Raw genomic sequence first — 9176 nt, forward strand, 5'->3', positions numbered from 1 at the left:
AAAGTATGTTTTCCTACATCTTACACAAATACAAACCTATTTGTCCTGTGAAGACTCCTTACAAGAAGCTTGATTCCATGCTAATCTTAAAATTGTACCAATGACTAGAAAAAACCCCAACTTAGCTTCTTTTCTCTAACTTTGAAGCTGCAGTTGGTCGGGCATGAGATTGAGTATTCAACTCCTAAAGCCCATGAGATAGAGAGACAGAGATGGAATTGGAATTTTTTCAATTGACAAGCAAATATACTAGATCTACCAAATGTATTACAAATCACATTTTATAGGTCTTGACACAATAAGTTGCACGGAGGATATGTAAAGTATTACACGTGCTCGTTCGTGCAACTTAGCTTCTCTTCTCTAACTTAGCTCGGGAAGCTGTTTGAGCATTGAATGCCACAAGCTCGAGCTCCTCTATTGCGTTAACTGCAGCTTCGCTGGTCAAGGATGGTCTTATCAAAGTTGCTGCTTGCTTTAAGATTTTCGAGTTTAGGTTATCAAGATATGCCACTAGGATCAAACACATTTCGTCTGCTGAAGCTAAGTTTGAGAGTTGTAATTCATTTGGTAGATATACTGCTTTTACATCATTATGGCTTCATTCATTTGTTTTAGTTAATGCTTTAAGCTTGAGAGTTGTAATTCATTTGGTAGATCTATCTTAACTAGTCGTTATATTGATATATTATTGTATATATGTACCTGTGGAGGCATGCTCGTCCGTGCGAAGCACATAATCGTGCAAGTGAAATGTGAAGATAGTGCTAATGCATGAGAGCAAACCATCGTGAGATATGGCTAAATTAAATATAGCATGACGATACGGTGCTAAGATTTGACTAGTATCGATACTTTGTTGTGGAATTTTATCTGGATGACTTACTAAGACTAGCGATTGGCCATTGTAGTATCTTTACATGTAATGAGATAATAGTGGGACATCTTAATAAATGATTTTTTTTCTTCTTTAAGTAAATATGTATTGATTTAAACATTGAATAACTAAAAATATATATAAAGCACTGATATTACAATATTTTAAAACAACATATAGTTTAATTATTGAATTTTGAATTTAATCTTCACTAGTTTAATTATTTTCTGTGAAATTGCAGTCACATAACCAAATAGTTTTAAAAAAAACAGCAAGTATATAAAAAAGAATAGGATCTGAAATCGGGGGGATTTGAACCCGACGTGAATCGAACACGCAACCTTCTGATCTGGAGTCAGACGCGCTACCATTGCGCCACGGATCCTCGGTGAAATTATCTGTCTATTAAATCAATACATACATAGTATTACATACAGGTAAACTAATTTCACGCCTCATAAAAAGGCAAAACATACTTTTTTTAGCATAATATTTGAGGGGCTGAAATTGAGCGTCCCATCTGGGTTTTTAATGGCTAAAGTTTAACTAAGACGGAAGGTGGGTCTTATTTTTATGAAGTACTCCCTCCGTCCCATGCTACTCGCACTTTTCATTTTAGGCCGTAAATTTGGGATTGATTTTTTTGTGTAATTAAAAAAGAATTTTAGGTGTAATGAGACATCACTTAATAAAAGAGCTCTTAACTTAAACTAACATATTAATTAAATGCATTAATTCTAACTTAAATTATAAATAGTGTAAGGACTTTGTGACGAGCCGAAAAGCAAACGTGCGAGTAGCACGAGACGGAGGGAGTATTACTTTCATAATGAAGTGTGAGTGTGATAAAGCTAGTGGAACGTATGGTTCATTACAAAAAGTAGTAAAAAACAAATAGGACATTTATTGATGGACAGATGAAAATGCCAAAATGAGACGTTTATTTGTGGACGGATGGAGTAATAATTAATTTACATCAAATTTAAATGAATTTAGCAATATTATAAAAGAAAAATAAATTAAAAAATAGCATGATTGGGCTTAAGAGCATGCGCAGCGGTGGCGTCCGTCGCCACCGCCGTCCGCGCCGCTGGCACGGACGCCATCCGCCGCCGCTGCGCTCGCGCCGCTGGCACGGCGCTGCTCGATGTATCGAGCATGTCCGTGCCAGCGGACGCACACGTGGCGCGCTCCCATTCGTCAACGGCGTAGCCGTTGCATTTAAACGTTTTTTATTTTTTTAAAAAAAATCGGTTTTTTATTAAAAAAACCGATAAAAAAAATTCACTTCCCCAAAAAAAAATATCGATTATAACCGTTTTTTACACCTTTTTACTTTTTTTTTCATTTTTTTTACCCCAAAAATACACACTTTCATCTATAAATACCTCCAATTTCACCCCAAAAATTCACATCAAACTACACAACTCTCATCATCATTCTCCAATATCCATTCTCATCTCCATTCTCTCATATCCATTTTCATCTTCATTCTCTCATACCCTACAACATCACTATGTCCGGCCAAGACGATAACCCTTCGGGCTCCCACGGTTGGAACCCCGAATGGTTCGGTTCACAACCGTTTCCTAGTCCGGAAACGGAATATTCGGCCCCTCCTCAAACCCAAGATTCGGCCGTTCCGGGTGGCTACCGTCCATACCCAATTGACGACCAAGGTGCCTCCGAAGGGCGCTACGGGTGGACACCGGAGCCTAGGCCTCGCGCCCCTTCCCAAATGCCGACTCCTCCATCTCGCGCCGGTGTCCGCACACCGTACTCACCGGCGGAGATGGAAAGATTGTTCAAGGCGTACTTGGAAATCTCCGAAGATGCGGTGGTTGGAACGAACCAATCCGGCGATCACTTTTGGAGGCGCGTCTCTAGCCGGTACAATGCAAACCGGCCGCCGGGAACGATCGAGCGCAACGAGAGTATGGTGTGCAACTGCATCGGCCGAGCCAACAAAGAAATTGGCAAGTTCAACGGCTATTTCATCCAGGAGTCCCGGGAGCGGCCGAAGCGAGGTCGACATCATCACCGCCGAACTGAGCACCTACCAATCCATGAACGGTAAGTCGTTCAAATATCTTAACATTTGGCAGGAGACGCGGACGCACCCGAAGTATAAGGGAGGCATAACATCCTCCTCTAGCGGCTCCTCCAAACGATCAAGGTCGGTAGCCCTATCCGACTCCGGCTCGGAAGAAGTGGCTAGCCAACTCGCCGGAGCTAACTTGGGTAGCCCCGAAGCCGGACCGAGCGGTTCTCAACGCCGCCCCCAAGGAAGGAAGAAGGCGGCGGCCAACCGTCGTCGCGGCTCGACTCCCGAAGCCACTCCCGAAGCCGCTCCCTATGTGCCACCTCCACCCCCGAACAACTCGCTGTGAATGCTCTTAAGCCAACTCAATATGGCCGATAGGTCATCTATGACCCCCACGCAACTTGAAACACACGAGACCATGATAAAAGGTCTCCAAAAACAATTGGGGTTGATCCCGTCGGATGCGTAGTCTTATTAGGAGTTTATTATGTAATTTTTAATTTTTAGGATTTTAATTATGTACTAATTTTTAATTTTAAGGAGTTTAATTATGTAATTTTTTAATTTTTAGGATTTTAATTATGTATTTTTTAATTTTATTTGTAATTTGTAATATTTATTGTGGTTTTTAAATGGATTTTAATATTATGGAAATGTTTTTATTTAATTGAATTTTATATTAATTGTGCTCGTCCTTGCGGAAGAGCACAGTTGTGGGTGTTGTGCTCTTGCCAGAGAGCAGGCATGAATAGTATCACCCGGGCCCACAACCGTGCCGCTGGCAAGAGCACGGTTGTGGATGCTCTAAGCCCTTATACCTCCATTGCCTTGTGTCCGACACTATATCTATACAATTTTTTTTTTTTTTTAATATGTAAATTTCTTTTTTTCTCAATAAATACATATTCAATAAGCTATATATACACATTTACTTTAGAAAACACAAGATGTGATGTGTTCATTTTATATGAGTTAGATCTTGAAATCGCACAATCCAAATTCGATCATAGTTAGCAAATAACATAAGATGTGGGGTTTTATTGCAATGTACCCCTAATATTATATACTATAACACTAAGTCTACGAACCTTCAACTGGTTTATAATGTTCTTATGCTCATATTGAATAATTGGATGAAAACTATTGGAAATATTGGATAAGGTGATGATTTGTGCATCGTGCATATTGTGTGCAAAGTAGACAAGTAGTGGCAATATTGTGCTGTTATGAGCAAACGTAGTAAAATTTGAAATCATGAGATTTTTAAGTGTAAAATGTTTGTGAACAATACCCCATTAAACTATATACGGTATAGATGGAATCCATGTGTTTCCTAATGATATTTATTTAATCTGTTTTATGGAGTAATATATATGTATAGGTGCAATTAATTATTAACAATATCATATATTAATAACCAGTTAAACCAGGAATTAGTTTGGGATTTAGAATAAAATGTGTGACTTTTGAAGTTTATGATACGCTCGAATATTCCTTTGGGACTTGCAATTTACTTTAGAGTGTATTCTAGTTTGTCCCACTCATTGAAATTTTCTTTTGTTATTAATTGTAATATTAATTGGGTACCATATATCTACTCAATATATAATTCATCAAAACTTATAGGTCAACTGGCTAATTTAATATGTTCAAATCGTTGCCCGAATTTATTGTTTTGCTTTCGACAATTGAGTTCGCCCATTTGAAGCGACGAAATTAAGTTTAACTATAGAGAATTTGCGAAATTGGTTTGCCTAGTTTAATGGACCCAATTTTCACTTAGTTTTAACTTTGCTTAATTGATCAAATTAAAGTATTATGTCACCATGCACGAGTATCATAGATTATAAATAATTTTTTTAAAGTCTTAGAAATAAGAGGTATGAATCTTAGGATTGGGAGATCTTTTGTTTAATAATAGAATGAAATAATTGATATGAAATTGAATTTGAAAATTGTGCGCACACACAATACACACCTTGCGCGCGCATAACAAACACCACACACACATACACATGCATAATTCACTATATACACACATTGCACCACACACACTACATAACATTCCAATAAAATATAGGCAAACTATAAACCAATGAATCAATAAGTCACTCATCATTCAATAAACCAAATAAAATCCCAATATGTAAAAAAAAAAGCCCTCAACTCAACATAGCCATAGGAGAGCATCTCCATGAAGTCCTTCACCTCACAGATATATATAAACTGCACTGTTCATCTTCGTCTCCATGACGTCCTCCTCCTTACATATATAAATTGCCTAATTTTCGACGGGCTTTGATGATCAGAACCCGGTCTTCTTCCTCCAACCATCGATCTTTCTGCAACATAGATATGTAGCATATATGCTATGAAACATGAGAGAGGTAGGTGTTTTAATTAATGTAGCATGTATATAGATGGAAATTAGTGTGTTTTGTTATAGTGTTAAATGGAAAGCTCTTCAGATCTTGGGAATTTAATTATGTTATCATGCTTGTAGTGAATAATTAGATGAATAGTATTGGAAATATTGGATAAGATGATGACACATGCATTGTGCATATTGTGTGCAAAGTAGTAACAGTATTATGCTATTATGAGCATGTATTGTGTGCAAAGTAGCAACAATATTGTGCTATTATGTGTATGTTTTGTGTGCAAAGTATAGTAACAATATTGTGCTATTATGAGCATGTATCGTGCTCTCGCATAATAAAATATGAAATTGAACGAAAAAAGAAAGCAGATTTAGAACATTTTCTCACAACATGCTTCACCAACTCCAGCAGCCTACAAAATAACACTCTAAGAATAAACAAAATAAAAAAAACATAAGTGAAATATGAAGAGTATAATTAAAAAATAGAAAAAAAATCATTTTTTCTGTATACATGGGGCTTTGATGATTTAGGACTATTTATCCACAACTCTCTCTTTTATTTTGAATTATTTCTAGCATCAATACCTCTCTAGTGTTTATTTCCTCTATCATCATTATTCATTAACATCATATACAAATGTACAATTAAATGTAAATTTTGTTCATGCGGTAAAAGTAATTTACGAATTCCTACAAAATTTGGATCTCTAGAAATAACATAGTTTTTATAAATTATCATTATAATATTCAAAAAATTACTGTTTTTACAAAAAACAATTATTTTAATAAATAAATTTGTTAAATACTTTAATACTAAAAAATTATATTGAACTGTTTAATAAATTTAAATTTATCCTAATTAACAAATTAAGAACTGGCTCAACTTCAAGCCCATGTATTTGAACGAATGTATGAGAGTGTGCCTCTTAAAGTATAATATGGTATAATTTCTTTGAGATGAATGATTTAATTACATTCAATGAATGTATGTCCTAATTATGATGTAAAATAATTTGGTCAATGTCATATACTATATTTTATAACCCTTCAATTAAATATCTAAATATAAAACATTATATATATTCATCTTAATTATAGACTACAATGGTAAACTGGAATTGCACTTTTAAAATTGCTGAAAACTAAATCAACTGTCTTTTAGTATTTTTTTAAAAAAACACGCGTTGGAAACTGATTTAGAAAAAAAGGCCTAAAAGAAAGAAAATTATGCAAAGATAGAAACAAAGAGAAAATATTATTAAATTTTAAATGGTTGTGTCATCTTTCCTAGCATTGCTTCAATTCCCAATTCTGCACCGAAGCAATGGTAGATCATTTTCCTACACTATGATTCTCCACTAACTTCACTTGAGCCTACATAATTTTGTAAATTGCCATGGCCTATAAATTAAATAACATCATATTTGTAAACATACATTCAATATACATAAGTGAAATAATTAAAATACATTGAAGTGGAAATGTACTCATATTAAAAACAACAAGTACAATCGTGTTCGATCCAATTATTATGATAAGATAAATAATCTATAACATTCCAACAAAATATTGACAAACTATAAACCAATGAATCACCTCATCATTCAAGAAACCAAATAAAATCCCAACATAAAATTAAAAAAAAAAGCCCTCAACTCAAATATAGCCATAGGAGAGCATCTCCATGAAGTCCATCTCCTTCTGGATGTCAAATTGCACGTTCATCTGCGTCTCCAACGACGCGATTTGATTCATGCAAAAGGTGTCGTCATGGGCAGGGGCGGGTGGGGGCCGGGGAAGGGGCCTTGGCGTCGACAATGATGGTTCGGATGTAGTTTTGGAGAGGGGTTGAGGTGGAGTTAGCATTGGTGCGTGAGGAAAGTTGTCTCCTCTTTGTTGCATTCCAATGGTTTTTTATTGTGTTCTCACTCCTCCCGGGCAAGCTCCTCGCGATCTCTGCCCATCGATTGCCTAGTTTTCGATGGGCTTCGATCAGAGCCTGGTCTTCTTCCTCCGACCATCGATCTTTCTGCAACATGTACATGTAGTGTATATGATGCAAATTAGTGTGTTTTGTTTTAGACTAACAAAATATGGATTGAACATATTAACAAAAGAGAAATCGACCAAGTAGTCACTAATTTCACATATATTGCCATCTTAATTTTGCATATGACCAGAGAAGAAAATTTAAATTCATGAGATTTTCAAGCATAAAATGTTGGTAAATAGTTAAACTATGTGTGTGCACAGTTTACATGCAATGCATGTGTTTCCTAATGGTTTGATTTAATTTGTTTTATAATTTATGTGTATAGGTACAATATCTACCAATATCATATTTTAGTCCATATAAAAAAAAGGACATGTATGTTTATACACTAATACATCATACATACATGTACTTCAAAAATTAAAAGTACACTCTTTGAGAAGAATCTTAAATTTGAAATGAAACCTATCAGATTTAACCCTATAATCCTAACTAAGAATACAAGAATATCAGTTACAAGATTTAACATACTCCAATTCTTATAATTTTATTTTAGCATATATTTGACACCTTATATAATTTTGCATAACATGTATTTGAGAATATAATTTCTTACACTACAAATACATACACGCAATCATATAAGTTACATGTAAAAAGTACAATGGTAAGCCGCAATTGCACTCTTGGAAATATTGAAAACTCTAGTGCGTCAATTTCGACTCTGTTTTTAATATTTTTTTTAAGCACGCCTCGGAAACAGATTTTGGAAAGCTAATCCACCTCGTTCTCATTCCTAATCAGCCTAGTATGTAATACTAATACAATATCAAACAAAAAAGGCACAAAATGAATTAAAAAGGAAGTAAATAATTCAAAATAGAAGCAAAGAAAAACCTTAATATCAGGTTTTAAATGGTTGTGCCATCTTTCCCTACATTGCTTCCCAATTCTCCCATGAAGCAATTGAGCAATTGTAGACCATTTTCTCACACCATGCTTCTCCACCAACTCCACCAGCATCCTACAAAAAAAAATCAACAAAATTAAAAAATAAATTAAAGATCAAGAATATAATTACAAAAAAAAATTACCCATCTTCTTCTGGAGTCCATTGGCCTTTGATGATTTCTGACTTTGTATCTACAACTCTTTTTCTTTTATTTGGATTTTTTCCAACATTAATCCCTCCTTTATTGTGATCATCATCTTCTTCCAAAATATTCTCGCTTTGCAAAAAATACTCTTCAAAATGGTGTCTTGTTTGAAACTGATGATGATCAACCGCTGTCTGAAACGAACCATGCATGCAAGAATTCTGTGAAGAATCTTGTCCGAGAGCGGAAAATTCTTGGTTCAATCTGATGAAAGAGGCTTGAAAGGGATCGAAGGGATCTTGAAACGTCGGGAAATTACAAATCGCGTTCAAATTAGATCCCTCGACCGGGAAGTAATCGAGAGTATTGTTAGTGAAGAATCGATTTGAAGAAGATGAAGACGAGGAAGCAGCGCCACCAGTGGTGAAGCTACTGCCCTCATCCATTTGTGGAATGTAGGGATTGTTTTCGAAGCTTTTATTTGAATACATTGCAAATTTACTCCATTGATCGTGTCAAAGTCCATGGAAATTGCAAGAGAGATGAATGTAGGATTGGAGGAGAGAAATGTGGCTTTATCAGTGTGATAAAAAAGGGGTTTTCATTAATTTTTTTGGTGAATATTCCTAATTGGAAAAGGTGGTGAGGGATGAGAAATTGCTATTTTGTGAGAGATGAGAGCTGTGAGAATTTATGGTTAGGGGTTCTCCTTTTATAGACCTTCTAGCTAATTCAATTTTACAAATATAACTTTTTTGAGAAATGGAGATATGGCTAAATTA

At 35.4% G+C, this 9176-nt stretch overlaps 1 non-coding gene and 1 pseudogene across 1 annotated transcript; both read right to left on the reverse strand.

Moving 5' to 3' along the window:
- Positions 1-1190: 1190 nt before the first annotated feature.
- TRNAW-CCA lies at positions 1191-1262 on the reverse strand. The gene has a single exon. It is a non-coding gene; the product is annotated as a tRNA-Trp (tRNA).
- A 5698-nt stretch (positions 1263-6960) lies between these two features.
- On the reverse strand, positions 6961-8920 carry LOC121790283 (annotated as a pseudogene).
- Positions 8921-9176: the final 256 nt, after the last annotated feature.

This window comes from Salvia splendens, unplaced genomic scaffold (assembly GCF_004379255.2).
Source record: "Salvia splendens isolate huo1 unplaced genomic scaffold, SspV2 ctg460, whole genome shotgun sequence".
NCBI lineage: Eukaryota > Viridiplantae > Streptophyta > Magnoliopsida > Lamiales > Lamiaceae > Salvia > Salvia splendens.